The following is a 27,983-nucleotide window of genomic DNA, read 5'->3' on the forward strand; positions in this document are numbered from 1 at the left end:
TTGTAAAACTTTGGGAACCAGATAAGGGAATAAGAATTGAAAGAATTCTTAGAGGACCTATAATACAAACCCCCTTATTTTGTGTGAGATACTGAAGCCAAATGTCATATTAGGCTGGAATCAAAATCTAGTACTCCAGTACTCATTCCACTGCACCACACCGCATCCTTTACACCCAATAAAATCAACCAAATTTTAAACCAAGTCAAATTCTCCATCTTCAGGAAAAAAAATATGATTCAAATCAAGCTGAAGTAAGTACTATGGCAGAAATAGCAAACTGGCTTCTGATATACATTCTCCCTATGTTCCTTAGATATAAGAAAATAAATTTTTAGCTGGGTACATTGTCACAAAAACTGTATTGCCCAGTATCCCTTTCAGCTGGCTCCCCGTTATGTGACTAATTTCTGGCCAGTGAAATATAAACAGGAATGTTAATATATTGGCTGAAACTTTGATGTCCATTTTGGACCTGGAGGCAATGGATGCTATGGATGGCAGAGCAACAAGATAGAAGGAGCCTGGATCCCTAATAATCAGGAAGCCCTAATAACTAGGTAGGGTTGTAGCCCTACCTACATCCAATACTACTTTAATTTAAAAATAAACTTCTTTCTTACTTGAGTCCCTGTTATTTGGTGTTTTTCTGTTGTATACAGTCACATCTAATCCTAACTAACATAAATGTACAAAATATATATCTAAAAGACCTTAGAATGTTTTAATTAACGTGACAATAATTGAAAAAAAAAGACTGATTTAACCCATGATTTTTTTTATCCTAAAGAGATTGAAACATTCATCAAACTTTATATTATGCTCCCATTCTCATTCCTACCCCCTGGGCATATTAAATTTCTAAAGCTGAACAAGGTACCAACATCTAGGACAAGCACTTTGAAGGGAGGCAGAGAGGCAAAATTCATATTTCCTTTTCTGTAGCTTTATTAAAAGCATTACAATTCCAATTATGTAATTCAGCTATTTATTTGTCCGATGCATGGAGGCAGAAGTGAAATAGAGGTTTCAAATAATTTGAGGTTTAGGTATTGTGTGTGTGTGTGTGTGTGTGTGTGTGTGTGTGTGTGTGAGAAACTCACCACTTGCAGGACCTTTGATGAACCTAGGGGCAGGACAGGAATAAAGACGCAGACGTAGAGAATGGATTTGAGGACACAGGGAGGGGGAAGGGTAAGTTGGGATGAAGTCAGAGAGTGGCATGGACATATATACACTACCAAACGTAAAATAGATAGCTAGTGGGAAGCAGCCGCATAGCACAGGGAGATCAGCTCGGTGCTTTGTGACCACCTAGAGGGGTGGGATAGGGAGGGTAGGAGGGAGATCCAAGAGGGAGGGGATATGGGGATATATGTATATGTATAGCTGATTCACTTTGTTATACAGCAGAAACTAACACACCATTGTAAAGCAATTATACTCCAATAAAGATGTTAAAAAAAAAAACCTGAGAAAAAATGTTTACACAACACTTATCAAAAAGTATCATTCAAGGAAAAACAAACGTTATACACTACTCATCTTTATCTGCTTTGGCTGCTCAGCCCTAATTTTCATGGTTGTCCAATCTATTCCTTCTTATCTTTATGATCAACAGTTCTGCTCTGAATCCTTAGCTCAGAAACAAATGTCTCATATGAGGACAGGAGAAAATAAGCTAATAACAATATAAGTAATAATAATTTTACATTTCCAATGTGCTTTCATACAAAAAGCTCAGAGTGCCTTATAAATTATATATACAGGGATCACTTAACCTCCTACTAAAAGACCACTACTCTTAAAAGGAAATTCTCTGCAGTGTTGGACAGCAGGAAAGAAAGTCTGCCACGTCCATGTGCAATTGCTGGAGGAGTTTTAGGAAAGCAAAGTTTAATTCCCTACTCAGTGGCACTAAAAGCTTTGAACAATCCCTTTAAAAAATTATCAAGGGAGCTTTTAATCACCAGAAGTAGTCAACTCTTTGTTTTGGGTCTCATCCAATCAAAGTGGAAACTTCAGCCATAAAATAGCACACCGAATCATCAGGGGTTATGAAGTCAGCTCCACTTCATTAGCAGTAGTCTCTTTGCCAATGACTATGTCAAGCAAGGAAAATGGAAAAGATCAGAAGGCAGGCAAAAATTGTTACTCTTGAAGCTGATAAGAATTAGGCTGTGAAAGACATACACCTGGTTGTATTTTGCATACTTTTGCTCCCTGCTTCCAGTTCTTCAGAACCAAGATCTAAGAACTTGCCCTCAATTCCCATCACCTACCACAGAGGACAACAGCAGGGAATGTTCTTCATACCTCTTTGCCACCTGCGAACTTGTATCAACCTTGGTGACCATGACCCAGCTACTGCTGTCTCCTCTGTGAAGCCTACTGATTGTAGCTACAGCAGGGATGGTTATTCCCTTCTCTTAGTTGCCTCAGCTCATTTTTCATACTGCTAATACAGCATGTGTGAATCCTGTAAGAAATGTTTTTGAACCTTTCTCCTCTACTAAAGGATTTGTTCTTTACGTGTAGTGATGGTATCTTGTCCTATGTCAACCCCTAGCAAAAGGCCTGGGACAAAGTAGATGTTAAGTGTTTCATTAAAGACCGAATTAGCTAGTCCACTATCAATTCTAACCTAGACAATTACAACAACCTTCCTGTTACCATGCTTGTCTTCCACTTATCTATTCTGAATGCAGTAGCCAGAAAGAGCTTCTAAAAGTGAAGATCATTCCACCAACACTTCCCCACTGCATCTCCCTCTCCCCATCATGCTTGCTTAAAACCTCTTGTTGGCTTTCCATTGCTCTGAGAACAAAGACCAAACTCCTTACCATGCCACAGCCTGCAGACATGGATTTTTTTCCAAAACCTTATTTTCTGCCTCTATTTCTCTCCCCTACTCACTATACCTCAGTCATACTGGCTTCCATTCCTCATCAAACACACCATATCCTCCTCCCCTAAACCTTAATATATGTTAATCCCTCCAGTTGGAATGTTTCTCTCCACACACAGTTCTCCTTCTTCAGATCTCAGGTTCAACATCACCTCTTCAGAGAAGCCTCTTGTGTCCACTACATTAGGTAAAATTTGTTATCACCTAGCATTCTTTATCTTGGACTCCTAATATCCTCTCCACATAGAATATAAGTTCCATTAAGGCAGGGACGATGGCAGTTTTATTTTCCATTATATCCTTAGCAAGTAATACAGTGCATGGAACTTTTAAGTACACAGCAACTATGTGTTGAATTAATAGATAACACAACTTGGGTTCTAAGGCTAAACACCTATGTCCCACAAAGAAAGTCCCACTAGACTAGAGAGAATCTCCAAGGCAGATAAAATTGGGACAGTCTGACAGCCAGAGAGAAAATGCAACTAAAATGAATATTTATGAAACTTAGGAAATATCAGAAAAGTAAAGCTTCCTTCCAGGTCCACCCATGTTATCACAAATGGTAGGCTTTCTTTCTTTTTATATGTATATGCCATATTTTCTTTATCCATTCATCTGTCAATGGATATTTGGGTTGTTTCCATAAATTGACTATTGTGAATAATGCTGCAATGAACATGGGAGTGCAGGTATCTCTTCAAGATCCTGATTTCAATATTTTGGATATATACTCAGAAACAGGATTGCTAGATTACATGGTAGTTTTACTTTTAATTTTCTGAGGACCCCCCATACATTTTCCATAATGGCTGCACCATTTTACATTCCTACCAACAGTGTACGAGAGTTCGAATTTCTCCACAAGTCAGTCACAGAAGGACAAATACTACATGATTCCTCGTATATGAATATCTAAAATAGTCAAACATATACAAGTAGACAATAGAAAGGTAGTTACCAGGGGATGGGAGAGCAGGATATGAAGAGTTGTTGTCAATGGGCATAAAGTTACAGTTATGAAAAATAAATAAATTTCAGAGATCTGCTGTTTAACGTTGTGTCTGCCTATAGTTAACAATAAGGTGTATAATCGTGCACTTCAAAATCTGTTAAGAGGGTAGATTTCATGTTAAGTGTTCTTACCACAAAAAAAAAAAATGGACACAGGCAAACTTCTAAAGATAGTGGGTATGATTATTACTTTGATTATGGGGATGGTAACCACAAGTGTAAACTTATGTTCCAACTCACCAAATTGTATTCATTAATTACATGCAGTTTTTTGTATACCAATTATACCTCAACAAAGGTGGAAAAATTGAGGCTTCCTAGCATGGATAGTATTTGCCCATGTAAATAAGTAATTATAATTTGTAGTATATATCTCATTACAGGGATTCTCTCGTGTTTACCTGGCTAACTCAACACAGATGTCATGTCCTCTAAGGAGACTCTCCACTGGTGTAAGGTGCATTTTGATGTGCTCTGGTGATACCTGTTGTATCTGTCTAAGATCAGTGAAGTGGCAGAAGATGTGGGCAGAAAGAAGTGTTAGGTATAGATTGCGCAAGTCTCTATATTTCATACTAAAACATTTGGAATTTACCTAGTGAACAACGAGGAAATAACTGAAAGCATGATCAGAAAAATGTAGTTTAGAAAAAATTGTTCTGATTAATCTGCGAGTAGAGTTATTCAAGGAAAGGAAGACTGAAAAGTAAGAGGTGGTTAACAGGCTACCACAGTGGCCAGACAAACATGATGAGGATCTGAACTAGGCCAATGACAAAAGGAATAAAAAGATGAGTATGAATTCAGGAATTATATAGAAGTTGGAGTCTACAAATCAGTTAAGTAAAGAAGTTGGGTTTTCAGAAAAGATAGTAAATTTGGCTTGGCGAAAATAAAGTTCGAGGTGCTGGGGTATATCCAGGTGAAAATGTTCAGTGTATAATTGTAGATTCAGACCTGGAACTCACAAGAGAGAGGTAGGCTGGAGATGTAGGTCAGGAAGCCATTGGTGGTTATAGGTTCGCCCACAGATGACCTTGTTGATGGCCCTACATACAATGAAAATACCTGGGATAATGATGCAGGAATTGATCAGAACATTCTCCAGAGCAGAGCAACCTAAAATAAAATGACATCCTAACAATTAAAAAAAATATTATACTATCTGCTCAATAATACTAGATACTGAACAATTTCAAAGGAATTACCAAAACAGGAGACATTAAATCCAGTTTGTTGTCCACAATTTCTAACAGTTGGTCATCACATTAAGGTCCCCAAAAGAAGGCTCTCTGACTTTAAAGATACAAATATAAAATGCTGGAGTTCGTTGAAATATATTATGCATTAGTATGTTAATGCATTCTAGATATGTGTTTGGCACATACTGCACTATAATGAAGATGGGTTATCTTGTATATTATGTTCCTTTTGCTTAAACGGATCCCTTTACAAGTTTCACAAAGCATGCTAATAAATTCTTTGCATTCACCTAAGTCCATTAATGAAGTTGAGCTGTTTATATCACATGGCAGTACTGTGACTGAGTTCAACTACCTCACTGAAAGAAAATAGCATTGAAGAGGAAATTAAGAGTTCACTAGTGCGAAATTATAAGAACTTACTATGAACCAGGCACTATTAATTCACTCATTTGTTCCTTAAACACTCAAAGGAGATATTAACATTATTCCAGTTTATATCCTCCCTCCCAAAACTAAAGCACAGAGAAGCTTGTAACTGTCAAGGTCACAGAGCTTATAACTGGTAAACTTGAGCTTGAAACACAGGCTCTCTGGCTCTAGAACCTGTTCTTTAAATCACTCAGACTCCAAACCTTCCCCTTCTAAAATTTCTCAAGGTCTTCTTTCTGGGGAGACTGAAAAATTGAATCACTCCTTCCATCAACATAAAATAAGAGCTAAACTATTAAATGTTGACTTGATGCATTAATAAATAATGCATGAACATTCAATTATATCATCTGTCACCACCAAATTTCACTGCAATGACATTCTGCTCCTCCCTACTCAACCAGCCCATCAGCCTCATTCGGACTTCTTTTTGTAGCCCATTCTGTTCTAAACACAGTGGTTCACCATGTCAGTACTGCCCTCTCTAGCACTGTAGAGTGTCACCCCTCAAACTTCCATTGGAATAATAAATCCAGAGTTCATAGACCCTTTTCCCTACAGGAGAACCTCTCACAGGGCAGCTTCATGACTGGATGACTTATACAGTTGCACCAGGCACCATATTCAGAAGGGCTCCCTGCTTGGTTTAATGCTCTGCTGTCACTGTCTTGAAATTCTTAATTTTTGAACAAGGTGCTTGCATTTTCATTTTGCACTGCGCCCCACAAATTATACTGCCAGTGCTGAGCTCACATAAACTCATTCTAATTTCAAAGCAACCTTCTATTGACTGATTTGTGCAATGAGTTATTTAATTATATTTGGAGGGAAATATTATAAAGAAAAAGAAGAGTGCTGTGGGAATGTGTAGTCTGAGGAATTAGGGAAGCCTCCTTAAGAGGGTCAGATTTCTTCTGGGTTCTGAAGGATGAGTGGGTACTAAGGAGGCCAAGAGCTGGGAGAAGCACATTCCGGGCAGAGCCTTGAAGCATGAAGCACATGGTGGGTTAGTGGGACTAAACATAGGGCATTTAGCACAGTGGAGTCAGGAACAGGTGAGGCTACTGAGGAAAGCAGGCAAGATCATGAAGGGACTGTGCATCATGTTAAGAATTTTGATCTTCATCCCAAAGAGCAATGGGAGCTAATTGTAGCATTTAAATCAAGAGAGTGACAGGATCCAATTTTTACTTAACAAGGTCACACCAAGACCTCACATCTTTACACTTCAAGTTACTCCTCATCATGCATTGACATTTACCAGATCTGCAGTTTCTTTTTTCACAATTCTCCAGCTCCAAATGGCACCTTTTTACATTTAGCAGATGACTTCATCTACTATTTCTAAGAAAGTTGAAGCTTCCCCACTTCAATATATCTTCATCGCCTCTGCCCTTATCACCACATGATCCTCGTAACTTTAAGATGGTTTTGGGTTTACTCATGCTTACCTCCTCCCCTCTTGTCCCAGAAGAAGATGTATCCTTCATCTCTTCGCAGGCTAACCTTTCCAACTGTAGTCTTTTTTTTTTAATTGAAGTATAGTTGATTTACAATACTATATTAGTTTCAGGTGTACTGCATAGTAATTCAGTATTTTTACAGATTATACTCCATTAAAAGTTATTACAAGATAATGTTTATAATTCCCTGTGCTGTATCCTTGTTGCTTATCTATTTTATACATAGTAGCTTGTATCTCTTAATCCCATACTCCTAACTTGCTCCTCCCCACTTCCCTCTGCCAACTGGTAACCGCTAGTTTGTTTTCTATATCTGTGAGTCTGTTTCTGTTTTTCTATATAGTTTCATTTGTTTTATTTTTCAGATTCCACATATAAGTGAATCACACAGTATTTGTCTTTCTCTGTCTTACTTATTTCACTAAGCGTAATATTTTCTGGGTCCATACATGATGCTGCAAATAGCAGATTTTAATTTTCTTATTACTGAGTAATATCCCATTGTGTATATATACTACATCTTTATCTACTCATCTGCTCATGAACTGTTAGGTTGTTTCCATATCTTGGCTATTGTACATAGTGCTGCTATGAACATTGGGAGGCATGTATCTTTCCAAATCAGTTGTTTTCTTTTTTTCCAGGTATATTACCAGGAGTGGAATTACTGGGTCATATGGCAGTTCTATTTTTAGTTTTGTGAGGAACTTCCATATGTTTTCCTCAGTGGTTGCACCAATTTCCATTCCCACCAACAATGCACACAAGTTCCCTTTTCTCCACACCCTCAGCAACATATTTTATTTGTAGACATTTTGATTATAGCCATTATGACAGGTACGAGGTTTAGTTTGCATTTCTCTAATAATTAGTGTTGAGCACATTTTCATGTGCCTGTTAGCCATCTGTATGTCTTTGGAAAAATGTCTATTCAGGTCTTTTGCACATTTTTTGACTGGGTTGTCTTTGATATCAAGTTGTATGAACTGTTTATATTTTTATATTAACCCATTTTCATTAATATCGTATCATTTGCAAATATTTTCTCCCATTCATATGCTGTCTTTTCATTTTGTCAATGGTTTCGTTTGCTGTGCAAAGTCTATTAAGTCTAATTAAGTCCTATTTGTTCACTTAGGCTTTTATTTCTTTCGCTTTAGGAGACAGATACAAAAAATATTGCTCTGATTTATGTTTAAGAGTGTTCTGCCTATGTTTTCCTCTAAGAGTCTTCTGGTTTCAGGACTTACATTTAGGCTTTCAATCCTTTTTGAGTTTATTTTTGTATATTGTGTTAGAGAATATTCTAATTTCATTCTTTTACATATAGCTGTCCAGTTTTCACAGCACCACTTATTGAAGAGACGGTCTTTTCTCCACTGTATATTCTTGCCTCCTTTGTCATAGATTAATTGACCATAAGTATATGGGTTTATTTCTGGGCTATCTATTCTGTTCCATTGATCTGTGTGTCTTTTTCTGTGCCAGCATCATGCTGTTTTTGTTATTGTTAACTTTGTAATACAGTCTGAAGTCTGGGAGGATGATACCTCCAGACTTGTTCTTTTTTCTCAAGATTGCTTTGGTAGTTCAGGGTCTTTTTTGGTTCCATATGAATTTTAGAATTATTTCTAATCCTAGTTCTTTGAAGAAAGTCATGGATATTTTGATAGGGATTGCATTAAATCTGTAGATTGCTTTGGGTAGTATAGCAATTTCAACACTATGAATTCTTCCAATCCAAGAGCATGGCATTTCTTTCCATTTATTTGTATCATCTTCAATTTCCTTCATCAATGTTTTATAGTTTTCAAAGGATACGTCTTTCACCTCCTTGGTTAAGTTTATTCCTAAGTATTTTATTCTTTTTGATGTGATTTTAGAAGGGATTTTTTTTTTTTTACTTTCTCTTTCTGATAGTTCATTATCAGTACATACAAAAGCAATAGATTTCTGTATATTAATCTTGTAACCTGCAGCTTTGCTGAATTCGTTTATTAGTTCTAATAGTTTTGGGGTGGAGAGTTTATGGTTTTCTGTATAAAGTATCATGTCATTTGCAAGTAGTGACAGTTTTCCTTCTTTACTTCCAGTTTGGATGCCTTTTATTTCTTTGTCTTGTTTGATTGCTGTGGCTAGGACTTCCAACACTATATTAAATAGAGGTGGTGAGAGTGGGCATCCTTGTCTTTCTCCTGAATTTAGAGGAAAGGCTTTCAGCTTTTCACTGTTGAGTGTGATGATAGCTGTTGGTTTGTCATAAACGGCCTTCATCACATTGAGTTATGTTACCTCTATGCCCACTTTGATGATAGTTTTCATCATAAATGGATGCTGAATTTTGTTAAATGCTTTTTCTGAGTCTATTGAGATGATCATGTGGTTTTTATCCTTCTTTTTGTTAATCTGGTATAGCACATTGATTGATTTGTGAATATTGAGCCATCCTTGCATCCCTGGAATAAATTGAACTTAATCAATGTGTATGATCTTTTTTATATATTGTTGGGTATGGTTTGCTAACATTTTGTTGAGGGTTTTTACATCTATACTCATCAAAGATACTGGCCTATAATTTTCTCTTTTTTAGTGTCTTTGTTTGGTTTTGAATGAATTTGGGAGTGTTCTATCCCCTTCATTATTTTGGAATAGTTTGAGAAGAATAGGTAGTAGCTTTTCTTTATATGCTTGGTAGAATTCCCCTGTGAAGCCATCCAGACCTGGACTTTTGCTTGCTGGGAGTTTTTAAATTATAAATTCAATTTCACTAGTAGTGTTCAGTCTTTTAAAATTTTCTGTTTCTTCTTGATTCAGTCTTGACAGGTTGTATGTTTCTAGAAATTTGTCTATTTCTTCTGGGATGTCCAATTTTTTGGCTTATAGCTGTTTGTAGTATTTTCTTATGATATTTTTTTGTATGTCCATGATATTGGTTGTTATTTCTCCTCCTTCATTTCTCATTTTCTTTATTTGGATCCACTCTCTTTTGTTCTTGGCGAGCCTGGTTAAAGGTTTATCAATTTTATTTATCTTTTTAGAAAACCAGATCTTGGTTTCATTGATCATTTCTACTTTTTATCTCTATTTTATTTCTTTCTTCTCTTATCTTTATTTTCTTATTTCTGCTGACTTGAGCTTTATTTGTTCTTCTATTTCCAATTCTTTTAGGTGGTCAGTTAGGTTATTTGAGATTTCTCTTATTTCCGGAGGAAGGCTTGTATCACTATGAACTTCTCTCTTAGAACTGCTTTTGCTGCATCCCATAGATTCTGGAAAGTTGTGTTTCCATTTTCATTTGTCTCAATGTATTTTATGATTTCCCCTTTAATTTCCTCATTGACCCATTGGTTTTTTTAGTAGCATGTTGTTTAGTCTCCACGTGTTGGTTCTTCTCCCATTTCTTTTCTGTAATTGATTTCTAGTTTCATACTACTGTGGTCAGAAAAAATACTTGATATTTCTATCTTCTTAAACTTGTTCAGGCTTATTTTGTGGCCAAGCATGTGATCTATCCTGGAGAACATTCCATGTGCCCTTGAAAAGAATGTGTATTCTGCTGTTTTGGGATGTAATGTCCTGTAGATATTTATTAAGTCCTACTGTATGTTTTGTCATTTAAGACCACTGTTGCTTTGTTGATTTTCTGTCTGGATTATCTGCCCATTGATGTCAGTCTACTGTTGTTGTATTATTGTCAGTTTCTCCCTTTATATCCATTAGTATTTGCTTTATATATTTAGGTGCTCCTATATTGGGTGCATACATGTTAAAAATGTGTAATATCTACTTCTTGTATTTATCTTTTTATCATTATATAATGCTCATCTTTGTCTTTTGTTACAGCTTTTTTTAAAGTCTGTTTTGTCTGATATGAGTACTGCTACTCCCATTTTCTTGTCGTTTCCATATACATCAAATATCTTTCTCTATCACCTCACTTTCAGTCTGTGTGTGTCTTTAGCTCTGAAGTGAGTCTCTTGTAGGCAGCTTATAGAAGGCTCTTGGTTTTTTTTCCAATCAGCATTTAATCTATTGACATTTAAAGTAATGATTGATAGGTGTGTGCTTGTTGCCATTTTATTACTTGTTTTCTGGTTGTTTCTGTAGTTCTTCTCTGTTCACTTCTTCTTCTTTTTGTTTCTTCACCTGTGGTTTGATGATTTCCTTTAGTAGTATGCTTGTGTTCCTTTCTTTTTAGTTTTTGTGTATCTATTGTAGGTTTTTGATTTGTGGTTACTATGGGGTTCATATATGTTGGCCTATAACTATAACTACTTGTTTTAAACTGGTAGTCATTTAAGTTCAAACATATTCTAAAAGATCTACATTTTTATCCTCTTCCCCCCACCCCATCTTGGGGTTTTGATGTCACATTTTAAATCTTCATGCTTACCCCTTAACTGTCTATTGTAATTATTGTTGCCTTTACAATTTTTTGTCTTTTAATCTTTGTACTGGCTTATTTAAGTGGTTGATCTTCATTCCTTACTATTTATTTGCCTTTCCTAGTGGGATTTTCCCTTTCCTACAGATTCTTACTTCTTTTCCACTTAGAGAAGAGCCTTTAACATTTCTTTTAGGGTAGGTTTAATACCGATGAACTCTTTTAGCACTTGCTTATCTGAGAAGTCCTTTATGTCTCCTTCTATTCTAAATGATAATCTTGCTGAGCAGAGTATCTTAGGTTGTAAGTTTTTTCCTTTCAGCTTTTTGAATATACCATGCCACTCTCTTCTGACCTGCAAAGTTTCTGCAGAGAAATCAGCTAATAGCCTTATGGGGATTCCCTTGTATATGCCTATTTTTCTCTTTCCACCTTTAGAATTCTCTCTTTAACTTTTGCCATTTTAATTATGATATGTCTTGGTGTGGGTTTATTTGGGTTCATCTTCTTTGGGACTCTCTATGCTTCCTGTATCTGGATATCTGTTTCCTTCTTCAGGTTTGGGAATTTTTCAGCCATAATTTCCTCAAATACATTTTCAATCCCCTTCTCTCTCCCTTCTCCTTCTGGGACCCCTATAATATGAATGTTAGTACATTTAATGTTATTCTAGGGATCTCTTAAACTGTTTTCATTTTTTAATTTGTTTTTCTTTTTGCTGTTCTGATTGAGTGATTTACATTATTCTGTCTTCCAGATCAATTATGCATTCTTCTGTATCACTTAGTCTGCTCTTCATTCTTTCTAGTCTGTTTTTTATTTCAGTTACTGAATTCTTCATTTATGATTGGGCCTTTTTTATATTTTCTAGTTCCTTGTTAAAAATTTCACTGTGTTCATCTATTATTTATCCTAATTCAGTTAATATTCTTATTACCAATGCCTTGAATTCTGTACCTTTACAGATGGTTTATTTCTGTTTTATTATTTTTTCAGGGGTTTTCTCTTGCTCTTTAAACTGAGGACAGTTCCTCTGCCTTTTCATTTTGTTTAACTTCTCTGACTCTATAAATTTAGGTGAAACAGTTACCTATTGTGGTGTTGAAAGGGTGTTCTTACGTGGGAGTGTCCGTGTACAGACTGTGTGTGCCCAGTGCCTTTGGTGGGAGAGCTGGATTTGACGTGGACAAAAGTCATGTCTTTCCTCAGGGTATGCTGGCAGCTATCACCTTCGTATGGAGCGGGGCTGAAGATGGACTGGATAGAGCTTGCATGGGGTACGAGACAGGGTTTCCCCTCTGCTCAGTGGCAATCACTGCCCTATCAGAGGTAGGGTCTGATCCCAAGTTGCTGGAGCAAAAGCCATGAGGATCAGGCCTGAGCTGGCTTTGTTCCCTTTAAGTGTGTTTTTTCCACTTTCCCAGCACCAGGACCCTTGCCTCAGAGGTGGGGAGTGCTGAAATAAAGGGGGCACAGGTGGGCTCTTGGCTCCTGTCAGCCACAGACAGAGGTTTGAGCTGTCTCTGATGTACTTCCTATGCAGAAACCTGCAATTGTTTTCCTTGCTCTGCTCAGACACAGCCTCAGGTGCAAGTCCTCTTTGTCCCTCATAGCCTATCACTGCCCCCAGCCACCTCTGCCCCTCCCCTATTATGGAGTCACACTGCAGGGCAGTATGGGCCCATGTGGATTCTTGGCACATATCAGGGTGTGAACTGTGGTGGAGCAGTCACTGTCAGAGATCTGGGCTGCTTCTGATGCACTATTTAAGTGCCAGCAATGGCTGCCACATCCCAACCCAGGCTCCAGGACTTGGTCACCTCTGCATCCCATGACCAAGTCTTCTGCCTAGTTGTGGCCACCCCAGATCCAGTGCTGAGCTGTGACGTGGAGTGAGTGGGGATGGAGCATTTGCTTGGCTCAAGCTGGGGTGCATTTCCTTCTTACACTTACACATTTTTTCCACTGATGAAGTTACATTTAAATTTTTGCTTAATAATTGGAAAGTTAAACTGCTGTTATCACGTCATAAATATTAGCAAAAACCTAATTAAGTAGAATTATTTAAAAAAAAAAAAAAAGAAACCCATGGGGTATACATCAGAACAAGAACATACAAATAGTGAATAGAGGAGAGAAAATATTTTAATAATGGTTGAAAATCTAGCTAGAAACAAAAGCATAAGTGTCTTATGTCCTCTCAGACAGCCCTCATTTTAGGCAACAATGGTTTTCACAGAATGCTTCAGGGCATTATTACAGGTTCTCATGGCGCCAGGTCTCATCAAAGCAGTGAGTGTGACCAGAGTTGGCCCGTTTGTATATAAAGGTTGCCCTAACAGCCAAATGAGATAGGCACTGAATGGGAGAGTATTGAGATTTCAATGCCCTATTCAACCTTTTGCTTCTTAAAAATTTTGCAGGCCTAAAACTAGGCAATGAAAGGATCTATCTTATAAATTTGCCTCATAATCAGGGTAATCTTTAACAGAGCATTATATCTGATTTCAATAACTACATAGCAATTAGATGACTATTGGTTCCTGGTATACCATTAAGCATTAAGGAAAAAATACAGATGAACAATAATCACACTGTATTTTACATAGAGCTATAACCTGAAGCACAATAATTATCATGTGCTATAATCTCCACAATATAAATAACAGTGTAAAGGTCATTTGAAAGAGAGAAAGAAAAAACCAGGGAAAAAAACAGAAAAGAAAAAACCTTTATCTGGACCAACTCAGAAGCATATGCCAGGTAAAAACAAGCAAGGACAACTGGGGAGATGGGAAATAATAAAATGACATAATGATTTACACAATGTGATTCCTACCACCAAGTCCATGAACTCTACCTCTTGGGTGTATCCCTGCTGCCTCTACCCTAGCTCAAGCCATCAACATTCCTTGCTTGGACTGGTGCAGTCCTCTTGTATCCTCATAAGTAGTCTCCTTGCTTCTGGCCTCTATCTGCTCCTGCTCACTCTCTACCATGTCACTAGAATTCTCTTTCTACACTAAAACTCTGGTCATATCACTTCCAACTTAGAAATCCTCCATGGCTTCCCCCTGTTTATAGAATAAAATCTAGATTCCTTAGTGAGGCAATCAAAGCTCCTCACCAGTAAACCCTCACTAACTTCTTCAGCCTCACCACTAGGCAGTTGCAACCCTCGTACTTCCAGCCCCTACCCTCCTATATGCTACCTTCCAGCCATGGTAGAAGGTCCGCCAGGTCCTCCCATGACCCTGCTCTTGATAGTTTCTGTTTGGGCAGCAGAGTGCTTAAAAGCATGGATTCTGGAGCCTAAGCACCTGGGTCCAACCTCATCTATGTCTCTTCTTAGCTGTGTGAACTTGGAGAAGTTACTTAACTTCTTTGTGCCCATTCTTCACATCTGCAAAATGGGAATATAATGAAATTGCCCACATTAAGAAATAGCATTTCTTAATGAGCTATTACAGGTGCAATGCTTAGAACAGTGCCCAGTACACAGTGAGCAGTATGTATTAGCTTTTACCGTTATCACTGATTCTTGCCATCTCTTGTCCACTTGGCATACTCTTAGGGATCTCAGTGACTCTTGTCAAAGGGCACTTTTCTACAAACCTCACCTCCTGCACTTTATCACCATTAGGCATGAAAGACACTTCATTTTCTACCGTAGCATCACAGAACTTCGATCATAAAATTGAATGATATTAACTCTCATTTATTAAACACCTACTACAAGCTATGCATATACTACACAAAAAATAAGGTAAATATAAGGATTACCATTATACAGGTAAGGAGACTGAGAATTAGAGGTGCAAATGAACTTATTCAACCAGCAGATAGAAGAAGTATAATTCAAATCCAGCCCAATATGACTCAAATCTATTAACTTTTTTCCACACAATATTGCTGCCCAAGTCCAACACTCATTACTCTGTATCAGGTAAGTGCTTATTCTCTCTCAAGTCCATGAGTTTAATCTCATTTATCTTTTAATCACCGGTAACATGTCAAAGGCTCAGCACATTATATGTGCTCCATAACTGTGTGTGGCCTTTGAAAACCATACTCTAAGGGAGCACTGTCCAACAAAAATATAATGTGAGCCACACAGGCAATTTTAAACTTTCTAGTAGCTACCTGAAAGAAAAAAAGAAACAGGTGAAATTAGTTTTAACGATGCTTTATTTAACCCACTGAATGTGCAATATTATCATTTTAACATGCAATCAACATAAAAATGTTAGCGAGATGTTCGCCTTCCTTTTTCAGGCTAATCTTTGAAATCCAGTGTATCCTTTACACTTAACAACACATCTCAATTCAAAATGGCCACATTTCAAGTTCTCACTAGCCATTGTCATTAGTGGCTACTTTAATGGACAGTGCAGGTTGAAGATGTCCCTTGGTACCCATGGAGGATTGGTTCCAGGACCCCCCACAGATACTAGAATCCATGGATACTCAAGTTCATTGTAAAAAATGGCATAATATTTGCATATAACCTATGCACATCCTCCTGTATACTTTAAATCATCTCTAGATTACTTATAATACCTAACACAATGATAAATGATATATAAATGGCTGTAAATACAATGTAAATAGTATGTGAATAGTTGCCAGTGCACAGGAAATTTAAGTTTTGCTTTTGGGGATTTTCTGGATTTTTAAAAAAATATTTTCAATCCATAGTTGATTGAATCCGTGGACACAAAGTGACTGTAAACTGTAAATATAAAACTAAATGGAATATCATCCACTCTGTAGAGATCGAATCAAACAGTGCAAGGACACAACACACATTCTCAATCTCAAGTGAGTCTCTTCACCACTTTCAGACAATGGCTCTACTCTCCACACTAGGTTATTGGGACCTTTTGCAATCCTTTGAGATTCATGGTTATTTTATCTCTTCACTGCCTTGGACAAAGTACACATGAGACTACTGAACAAAACTACCTTTTTAAATCCAAAGTAACCTTACTGGATTTACCTACAGTATTACTGAGTTCCCACTGCCTGCCAGACACTTCGTGGACAGGGGCGAATTAAGTATACACCTACATGCAAACTATTTGATTTTAACCTCTCATGCGGCATTTTTCAATTTCCATCTTGTGTTTGAATCTATTGCCTGCAGAACATCTCTGCACACGAGATTTTAAGTTAGAACCCCATATGTTTGACTTAACATGTGGCTAAGCACCCAGTGGTATGCCTTGACTCATTATCTGACACTCAACACAGAGTTATCAGATGAAGAGTCTCAAGGAGTATACCATGGATTGAGAGTACAGGTCAAGTGTGGAAGATGTGACTGAGGGTAGAGCTGAGATTTAAGGAGTACATAACGTGTTTTAGGTGACAATGTGATAAGGTCACCTCAAGCGGAGGAAGCACATGCAAAACACCAGAAATATAAAATATCATAGTGGGAAGGAGTAACTGTGCTTTGCATCTAAAGAGCTCTCATTATGTCTTTGCTGGCAGTAGGATTTGGGAGCAATCATTGCATATAATTCCAAAACATTTAGTGAGAATTTATTATGCCACCATCTTGCAAAGTGATAGAGATACAATGATCTATAAGACATGGTTCCCCTTCCTGAAGAGTTCAAAACAAGTAGGAGAAACAAACATATGAAAAAATAATTGTCAGTCAGTGGGATATTTGCTATAATAGAGGTCTAGTATAAGGTACAATGGTGGCATTCAATTCAACCTAAGCATAAAGGAAGACTGATCTAAAGCTGTGATATATGAACTTGTTCTTAAAGATGAATGAGTTGTCCAATGGACAAAAAAAAGGGAAAGATTCTTTCAGACAAAGGGAGTTATGTACGAAGACAGAACTATGTGAAACGTCCTAGCAAATTTCTGGAAATGCAGGAGTTTGGCATTACTTCAAAGATGGAAATGGATGGACATAAGACTGAAGGGGTGAGCAGGGGTCATACAATGGAGAGCTTTATATGAAATGCATAAATGTTGTGAATTCATTCACAACAGTGCAAGTCACTGAGGCTTTTAAGCAGGGAAGTAATATAATCAAATATGCTCGCCAGTCAAGAGTAGATTGGAAAATGGACTGGAGAACTTAAGACTGGAGGAACAGTTAGGAGGAGATGGCAACTATCACTTGAGAAAAGATGGCAGCCTAAATTAGATTAAGTGGGTTAGGATATAATGACCATCTAGATTAGGTGAGGGAGGGTAAGGAGGTTGGTAAGGATGATTACTGGTTTCTGGATTGAGCCATTAGATGAATAGCGAAGACAGCACCCAAGATAGAGCAGGTGCTCTTAAAGAGAAAGATGATGACATGGAGAAGTGGAAGTTGATGCTGTGAAGCAGGAATACTGTAAAAAGGAAGCCATCCATTCAAGCTTTGGATGACACCAATCTATCAGACAAATCTGCCATCTGCCCCAATCTACTATTTACTTTGTGTTTCTTCTAAAATAACAGAGCAGTCAATCTTGATATTCACCCAGCTCCCAGGCTTGGCTATCCCTCCTACCTGGGATGCTGACTGCAAAAATTGGTCAGATTAAAACAAATCAATCAAGTTGTATCTGCCAAGTTAACCTCTCTATAGGAAGTTAATTGACCCTGCTTCTGACACAAGCCCACATGACAGATGAGGAGTGAAAGAGGATGGGACATAGCCAGCAGTTTATGACGCAGGCAATAAGGAGATGTCCTCCTTCTATAAACGGATTGTCTGGGTGGAAAGTGATCCATGGAGCAAATCTGTGGGGAAGGTCAGAGTGTTAACAGGTATCTGAGGGTGAGGAGAGTGAGCTCGCAGCCACGCTGCTACTACAACTCCAGGGAAGCAATCAGACTCAGACAATGACAGGCAAAAACTGGAGGGGACATCCTCTCTCTGCCTTAGGGAGAAAGAGGGGCACAGAGCAAAAGGGGTGCAATTGCACTTGATTTGCAATCATAAGGTCTGGCTTCATGCCTGACTTAATGGACACATTACTTAACTTATCGGAAATTAGTAAACCCATCCTCAAAAGGAGGTTCATAATACTTAGTTCACCTCTTACCAGCTGGATAATATGAGACAAGTTTCCTAATCTTTCAAAGCCTCTGTTTTCTCATCGTAAAATGGACAGACATTTGACTTGTTTCATAAGACTGTTCTGATAAGTAAAGGTAATAATTTAAGGGAAGGTGCTTGGTAGAGTGAAAATTGGTAGACATGTTCTAGGGTCTAGAGGATCTTGGATCACTTATTGAAAGACAAAAGTTCTCATCTCAACTCTATTATGTCCTAAGTTTGGAATATAGCAAATCATGTAATTTCTCTGGACCTCAAAACAAAGAGCTGGGACTAGATGATCCCTGCATTGCCTTTTAGCTCAAACATTTTATGTTTTAGGGATACTGTTTACACCCTTGGAGTTCGAGGTCACTAGAGAAGTTTTTGGTAGCCTCGAAAGAATGCAGGATTTAGTCGTAAACTCTGAATTGTATTTCCTTTCCAGCTTTTTAGTAACCATGTGAACTTTGGAAATTTACATAACTTTTCAGAGCCTCAGCTTCCTCTTCCATAAAATGGATCTTAAATATCATGCATAAAAGTGCTTTAGTAGGCATAAAGAACTAAATAAATATAAACTACTTATTGCCATCTAGGCTGAATTACAATCGAAATTAATTACCAAAACCTAACAACCTTCTTGATGCTCTTCAAATCCAAATCAATAATAAACCAACTAATGACAAAGTGTAAGCTGGACACACCTGCCTGGTGTTCCAAGAAATCTAAAACACTGAATAAGCCACTGTTATGGGCTGAATGTTTATGTCTCCCCAAATTCCTATGTTGAAGTCCTAACGCCCAATATAATGGTATTAAAAGGTGAGGCCTTTGGGAGGTAATTAGGATTAGCTGAGGTCATCAGGGTAGGGCCTCATGATGGGATTAGTGCCCTTGTAAGAAGCAGAAGAGACCAGAGTTTCCAGTCTCTGCCATGCAAGGACACAGTGAGAAGGTGGCTATCTGCAAGCCAGGAAGAGGGCCTTCACCAGGAACCAAATCACTGTCCCTCTAACCCTGGAGTTCCCAGCCTCCAGAAATGGGAGAAATAACGTGTGTTATTTAAGCCACCTAGTCTATGGTACTTCGCTATAGCAGCCTGAGGAGACCAAAAGCCGCTGTGGCCAGTGCACCAAACCTTCTCAACCACAGCCTGTCAGCTATAGAAATGCTTTGTTTACAAGGAGTTTCAACTGATCTCTTGTTTAAGTATCTACCTCCCTCTTTACTCACTTTGTATTTGGTAAGATACAAACTTCCTTCTTATCATTTTGTCCTCTTCAAACCTCTCATAAATTCCATCCTTTCCCAAAACCTAATGCTGACCAGAAGGGCTACACTCCCTCCCCATCTTCTGTGGTTCCATATTGCCTAATGGATGGAACTAAGAGATCGTTCTCAACCTGGCTTCCTTCCCCACCCCCATCATGGGAGAATCAGCATGAAGGAGCACTGGACAGCACAGGCTTCCAGACCAGAAGAAGCCATGTCTTCCCAGAACCTAGCAGAGAGCCTGGCACCCAGCCGGTTGGCCATCAATACTACTCATTGAATTAATGAATTAAGGAATCCTTACTCTACCACTCACTTCCTGATTGACCCTGAACTATTAATTGGCCTCTCTTCATTAGAATTTGATCATTTGCAAAAGAGAGTATTAACATCTACTACATAGTTGTTCTGATTGAACGGAATAGAGTAAAGTATAACCTGTTGTCTGAGACATTAAATGTCCAATAATTTGTAGTTAGTAATATTATTAAAGCACCTTAAACCCCAGCCAAGTTGAGAAGTTTAACATTTCTCAAGCCTGCCTCAGCCTTTTAGCCCACAATTCCCACAGCTCTCGACTCTCTTCCCTTGGCAATGCTGGGAAAGTGTGTTTATGCCTCTCCACTTGTCACATCATACTTTATCTCAGAGCTATATAAGCAAACGGCTTCACTTTTCTGCTTAGCTCTCAGCTCCATGAGAATGAGGCATGTGTCCAGTTCATCTATGGGTCCCACTTGTGTCTAGCATAGTGCTGGCCAAAAGCTAGTGATCAAAGTTTAAGTGTCTGAATGAGTGAAGGAATGGATGAACATAGATGACATATGCTGAGGGCTGGTGTCTATTTCAGCAAATGTCCTTTTTCCACAGTCTAAACCATTCTGGCTACGTGTTGTATTGGCTTGATTTGTGGTGTTAGTTCCACAAGTGTCTGCATAAGTTCAAACCCACCAAATTGCAGACATTAAACATGGGCAGCTTTTTGTATATCATTTATACCTCATAAAGCTGTTTATTAAAAATAATAACAAACCACATTTGCCAATAGTGTGGAGAGAAGTCAAAAGTCTGAATCATAGATATCACACCTGCCCTTTGACCTTTGATGGAGGAAAGAGGTAGTCCTACTCTGTTAGTACTTGTTTTCTGAGGAACTGTCAATAGCCTTCTGGCTATCCTCTCCAGTGGAAGGAAGGTAAGTTCAGTATAAACACATTTTCCCTTCATGTCTGCCTACAGTGAAGAAAGCAGCAATGATGGCTATAAAACCTTTCATCCAATTAAACTCTAGGGTTTAATTTTAGCCCTAACAAGAGGAATTAATTTCCACTGCTTCTTAGTTTTCCCCATATGTAACATAGGTGTAACATAAAGATATGAATAAATGGATAGAAGATCATCACCCTCAAGTTAAACAACTATTAACTTTACCTAGCTCTTCCCTTAGGCTGCAGGCTTCACTCAGCTAAGCCCTTCTAGTGCTAAGCCTCCAAGTGTTATTGTCAAGTTGGTGATACTAACATGTGTAGACACGTATTCACTTCTAGAGAAAGTAAGGAACCAATATTTACTGAATACCTATAATGGGTTCAGACACTATGCCAAGCACTTAACAGGTTAGGTCTCACTTGAGGTAGATACACATAAAAATCCTCTGATAGGAGATCAGAGAAGTTAAGTGAGCCAAAGTCACACAGCTAGTATAGGGCTGAGTTCTATTTATTTGTTGTTTTTGTTTGTTTTTATTCTGAGTTTAAAGTCTTTGCTGAAGCCCAGGCTGATCTGATACTAAGTAGAAGAAATATTTAATTTTATACAGTCTATCTTTTTAGAGGAATTCTTCATGTTCTCACTTATCCTCACAGCAAACCTATTGCAGAGTTGAAGTACAGAGGAAGTACCTTAAGACTTGGGAGAATAAGGCTCAATATTAACTGTACATCTTTATGAGGCAGGTATGAAGAGAAACACAAAGTGTCATGCCACAATTTGCTGTATTCCCAGAATTATTCTTTTGATGAGCATATTGTTGATCGTTGGTTTGAACTTCTAGAATGATTAAAAACCTCTTAACCACCACTGTGTGTCCCTACAAGACAAAGCCAGGAGTCTTTCTACTGTTAGGAGACAAGAGAGCTTAGGGAATTAAAAACAAGTATGTTGGAGTCACATACTTGACTCCAACCATACTAGGTTTGAACCATACTAGGTTCAAATCTGAGTTTATCACAGAGGAACTTTAGGCCAGTTTTAACACTAGGATATTTGTTCCAGGATTGCAGGAACCATTTCTGTCTTCTGCACTGCTCCATCCCAGCACCTGGAAGGATGCTTGGTACATAGGAGGGGGCAATTAATGCTTGTTCAATGGATGTCTTAAAATCACATGATGATGTAATAAGTACACAATAAATGAGATTTAGAATTCATTCAGATTTTAGAATTTGCGTATAGTTGAAGTTATCCAACGTTAAGTGGAAAGACTGGAGACCATGTCTCTTCATAGCTGAAGAAACCATAGCCAATGACTTGCCCTGAGTCACCCAGCTAGGAATTAAACCTGGAATTCCTGATATGTTCTTTGCTACACCTAGTTATTTTGTATGTATGCCCACAGACTCTTAGACATAGTTGTTTAATAATAAAACAATAAAAGCCAACATAAAGCCTTTCACATGACATCAAGATTGTCTCTAGCATGTTCAATTTCTAGAGAGGAAACTAAAAGCAAGGCTTCAATGATTCCCAACTTGTTGTGAACTCACCAGAAACAATGCTGGGGTTGGACCCACAGGCCAGAGGCAGAGTCCCACTCAGACCCTATTGAATAAACAATGAACCACAGACAGACCTTGGGGTATTTCTTAGTGAACTTCTTAGGGGAAAATAGCTCCTGCTTTCATGGGGGGTTTGCTGCATTGTCCTTGGGGCCTGGTTTGTAAAGAGATTAGAAACTCTTGGACCCCAAACACAATACATGTATAAGGGGCCTGTGTTTGATATAAATCACAAAGAAAAAGAAATGTCATGAAAGAAATCAAAGTATCCTCTGTACAAAGGGAAAAAGAAAAAAAAGAAAAACCTGGGCAACTGAAAACCTAGCCCGTGTGGTTCAAATTCCATTTCATTAATATTTCTTTGGTTGTTGTATTCTCCGCAACGTATAAGCTGTGGTCTAGTTAATGCAAACCATGGCCTTTTGCAAACCTTTTGAGAGTGCTCAGAAGGACTGATTTGCATTACTTCCCCACAACAGAAACTCCAACCTAGGGGGGTGTGTTAAGCTCATCACACCAGAAGATTTCCCAGGCTAAATGTGCCTCTGTTTTTCTTTTTCATAATACTTGTTAAGCATTAATAAACACACAAAGTCTTCACTCACAGCTCTGTAAAAAACAGTATTTCTTATTTAAGCTATGTTTAAAATGCCCCAGGAAATACGGTTGCTTTGTTTATGCTACTTTCTGAGAGGTTTCCACCCTCAAGAGGTCAGGGTGAAGTAGAAGCTGATTGGCTCAATGGTTACTGGGAGCAGCATCATAGCTCAGCCTCCAAATGAGCCTGCCTCCTCATTAACTTCCTGTAGTCATCAAAGAGCAACCCAAGTTAGCACTATTCCCAGACAGCTTGTTTGTTACTTGACTGAAAAGTTAAATCCTTCACCTCCCCTCACATCGTCCAAATAAACCCCAAACAACTATGTTTCTCTGCTTCCTTATTTTGGCTTCTTACTTTATTGCCAAGTATACTCTATTTCAAAAGAACACCTGAGCTGTAAGAGGCCCTTGAACTCCCAGGAGTCCAGCCCAGGCTTGTTCTCATGTGAAAGCAGAAAAGCAAGAGAAAGGCCTCCGGAGATGTAGATGTAGAATGGCCACATTGTTACTTCTACCATATTCTTGCGGAAATAAATGAAGACCACCCAAATGAGACCAAGCCAAGGCTACTTATTCAGAGATTGGTATAGCAAGGGAGTCAGCAACCATCACTTGCACTTGGCAGAGACTCAAAGGCAGGCAGAGTAGTAAAAAAGCATTATAGTGGAAAAGGGGAAGGCTTCAGGTATGTCCTGATTGGAGGCTGTTGGCTTGAAAAAGCTGTAGCTGGGCTAACTAGAAGGGGGTCATCCATATGATTGGTTAGGGGTGCCTATTTAGCTTTCTTTGGCTGGTTCTCATTTGGAAGTGGGGTCAAAAATTAGGAAAGCTGTCAGTTACCAATCAAGTCCTGGCCATTAAGGGCATGATCAATTGTGTCAAATGTAGAGCAAGATTAGGGCAGAGAACTGAATATCGAATTTGGCAACATGGAGATCAATCGTGACCTTGACACTGGTGACCTTCTAAGATTGTTTCTACACTGTCTTTTTCTTCATCTCTACTCCCACCAGCTAGGAGGCTAATATTACCTCTCTCCTAGAAGACTTCAGTAGACTAACAACTGGCCTCCCCACATCTGTCTTTGCCTTCTTTCCAACCATTGCCCACAATGAAGCACATCTAATTCTAGCCATCACCACTACCACCATTTAAATCCCTATAATAGCTTCACATTGCTCCTAGAACAAAGTCCAAACCCTTACTATGATTTCTACGCACATGGCCTCAGTCTCTTCAATCTCTTCAACCCTCTCACTCCACTCCCACCACTTCTCTTACTTCCTGGGGTGTTGTTCTCCCTTTCACCAAAAAGTCTTTTCATATGTCGTTCCTTCTCCCTGAAATATTCTGCTCCTCCAACCCTAACATATGAAATGTGTGTGTGCATGAACATACACATTTGTGCCTTGCTAAGTCACAAGCATCCTTTCTCCTTCTATTTAAAAGGGAAGCAGTCCATGACTGTCTAGCCTAAGTCCCCTAAACATCCCATACCCTGTACCCTACTCTTCCATTACCCCAGATCCCACGTATCTTGAATTTGATTTGGCAGAACTTTTTAAAATTATTGTTAATTATCTGCCTTCCATGTAAGCCTGTTGGCTCCTTGAAGGCTGCCATACCCCTGACTCAAAACAGAGACTTATTCATTATTGTCCCCTTTTAACGGATGAGGAAACTAAGACTTCAACAAGGTCAGGACCTTGCTCCAGGATTCTAATCAAGCCCTGCCTAACTCCAAACTCTAGCAACTATCTCCTAACTTTCCTTACGTGGGGGTATGTTCACCACTAGCTGGAGTTTTTTTACAGCAGAGTTTGTATTTCATTCATCTCTGAGTTAGAGCCTATCTCTGGATTGTTGGCCCTATAATCTCTAGAAATATTGATTGAATTGAACTGTAGAGAACTGAATTTCATAGATTTGAGTTGAACTGAACAAACATGCAAGCCTTGTAAAAATATGTTTAGGTTTATCTTAGGAATATTCTGTTTGGTTTATAATAGCAATTTCTGCCTCTCCCTCCTCCCCTCATTGCTAATGTTTCTTTCTTCAGGGAAATATTATTTTGTGTCTATACTTACAGCTAGTTGGTTCTGGCAGAGGCTACCTCCTGCTCTTTCTTGCTCACCTCAAGCACTATTTGTGTTTGTCTGATGAAGACAGAATTCAGCCCATTATGAAGCAATAGAAATTGTGTGAATGCTTTCAACTCAAGAGTCAGTGCACTTATGGGAAGTAGGGCTCTCAAGCTCCTGCAGACTGCAGACCACTTTGGTGAAATGGAGGATGCCCACGAGCCACCAACCATCCTCATTCCCACTCGAGGCTTCCCCAAATGGAAACCACACCCCAGGAAATGAAAGGCTGGTACTGCCTCTGATGGGCTGCAGACCAGACAATGCCTGCTTTTATTAAATATTATAAGCAACTGACTTAATAATACCAGTAACCAAGCCCTAGATATAACAATAAAATAAACAAACACTGATGCCACAGCCCACAGACCACCTGGTTCTCCAACTGTGGATTATCAGGTGGTCCCCAAAGAGACTTAAAGAATACTCTAATTAAGGTATAATAATATTGATTAAAAAATAATAAATAACATTACTAACAATTAACTTTGAATACTGCAGTAAAGTTTATAAAGATGTTCACATTTGCTCTCTTAGATATATACAGTAAGTCTATGAGGAATATGGGACAGGAATTACGATGACCATCTCAGAACAGGTGAAGGCTCAGAAGGGTTGATAGGCCAAATGCTTCATGGTCAGGAAGTGACAGAATTTCAAACTCTATCACTAAAAGATAGATCACTAACACACACCTGCTTGGTCATCTTGATGGTTTGGGACTGTGGTAGACTGAATTATTGTTCCCAATTTTTCACCTGCACTCTGTTATAGAATTAATGCATCTGAACACTTTGTCATATAACTTTATAGTTCCTCCCACCGTGGGTGGGCTATAATTCCCTGACTCCTTGATGTTTGCCTGTAACTCCTTGCCACCTTGAGGTTTGGCTGACCTTGTAACTCCCTTTGGCCAATGAAATGTTAATGAACATAACGTGAGCAGTAGCTTTAGAGGGTTTGTATGGCTTGAAAGGCTCTCTTGCACTCCTACCATTCACCATGAGAAGATACCCAAGGATCTGGTAGATGGAATTTGAGAAGACATTTGGAGTAGACCTTCATCCAACGTGCATGGAGAGCCAAACCCAGATGAATCCATCTAGGCTCAGCTGAGATCAGCCAAAGCCTAGCCAACTTGCAGGCTCATCAATGAGAAAAATAAAGGCTGTTGCTAAAAGCCAGTGAGTTTGGGGGTTGTTTGTTACACAGCAATATTACAGTAATAGCTAAATAATACAAGGACTATGTTTCCTTTGCTGAGAGGAAATTTGGCTGAAGGGTGATGGAGCTATGGCAACGTGCAGAGAAAGGAGCACAGGCTTTGCAGGAACAACTCTAAGAACTAGGATTCAAATCCTAGTTCTACTGTGCCTTAGTTGTGTGACTTTGGGAAAATTACCTAACAGTATGATCCTTATCTTCTTTATCTACTAATAAAGATAAGAATACCTAGTTTATAGAGTAGCTGTATGGATTAAATGAGATATTTTATGTCAACATCCAGAATGACATAAGAACCATAGTTGTCCACAATTGTTAGCTTCCTTCTTAGATCTGATTAAAACCTCTGCTTTTTTTTTTTTTCTCTGCTTTTTTCCTTTTTTTTTACAACATAAGCTTGTAAAAAAGCTTATGGACAACTTGAGTGTGGACAAGTGTGGACAACTTGAGGTTAGCAAAGGTGTCTTTAGTTCTACATACCACTTTTTAAAAACCAGAATTTACACCTTTTTTGTTCAAAGGGAAAGGAAAGGAAGGATGGAAGGAAGGAGAGAGGGAGGAAGGAAGGAAGGGAATGATAGTTAAAATGTAACTAACTGCAAGAACTCATAAGGAAAAGTGCTCCTACATGCCACTCTTCTCTATGCATTCCCCTCAGCTCAGCTGCCAGGGTAACAGGGACTTAGCCCAAATGTGCATGCAGAGGGTTATAATGTGTGGGAAATAAAAATGGGGGAAATGAATGCTTTCCTTGTGATTAGGACCCCATTAATCACAGACTGACCAGTAGTCAGAAGTACATGACTCCTGGGACATAAGCATAGGCACATGGCTGGATCTCAGCAACTATGTGCTGATTGAGTGACTTAGTGAATGGGAGCTCTAACAAGCCAATGAGAACCTTCCATGAGGGAAGAACATGTGCGGCAGTGGGAAGGCACCGATTTGACAGCCAGGCACCCAGACTCTGCGGTAGGCTCTCTAGACCAGAGGGTTTCAGTTCCCCTCCAGTTCTAAAATTCCAAGATTATGGCAAAGAAGAAAAGCACAGCCATAAATACCACAAGCAGGTGGTTCCATGGGCTGATTGCTGGAAAAATGCATTTTTTTATTATATGATAACATCAATGTTTTTGTTTCTGGCACAAATTATTACTTTTTTATAATTAATATTGTATAGGCATCATGTACTGATATATCTAAAACCAGCATAATTTGGTCACTCTTTTTTCAATATCAACAGTTCATACTTTATTCTGGACAATTCTTTTGATGTTTGGCCCCTCTCTAAAAAAATATTGCTTTCTATGTGCCATATTTTGCTAGGCACTGAGGATGCAAAGATGGAAAGCAAGTCCCTTTTACGTTCTCCATTCAATCAGCTTCTTCATAGATTTGATCAATCATTTCTTGGCTTCTTATGAACAAGTAATTTCCCCAAAGCTGATTCACAACTACATCAGTGCAACTCTAAAAGCCCTTCTTCTCAAGAGTTTGGTGAAACCC

The sequence above is a fragment of the Balaenoptera ricei genome, chromosome 5 (genome assembly GCF_028023285.1).
Source record: "Balaenoptera ricei isolate mBalRic1 chromosome 5, mBalRic1.hap2, whole genome shotgun sequence".
NCBI lineage: Eukaryota > Metazoa > Chordata > Mammalia > Artiodactyla > Balaenopteridae > Balaenoptera > Balaenoptera ricei.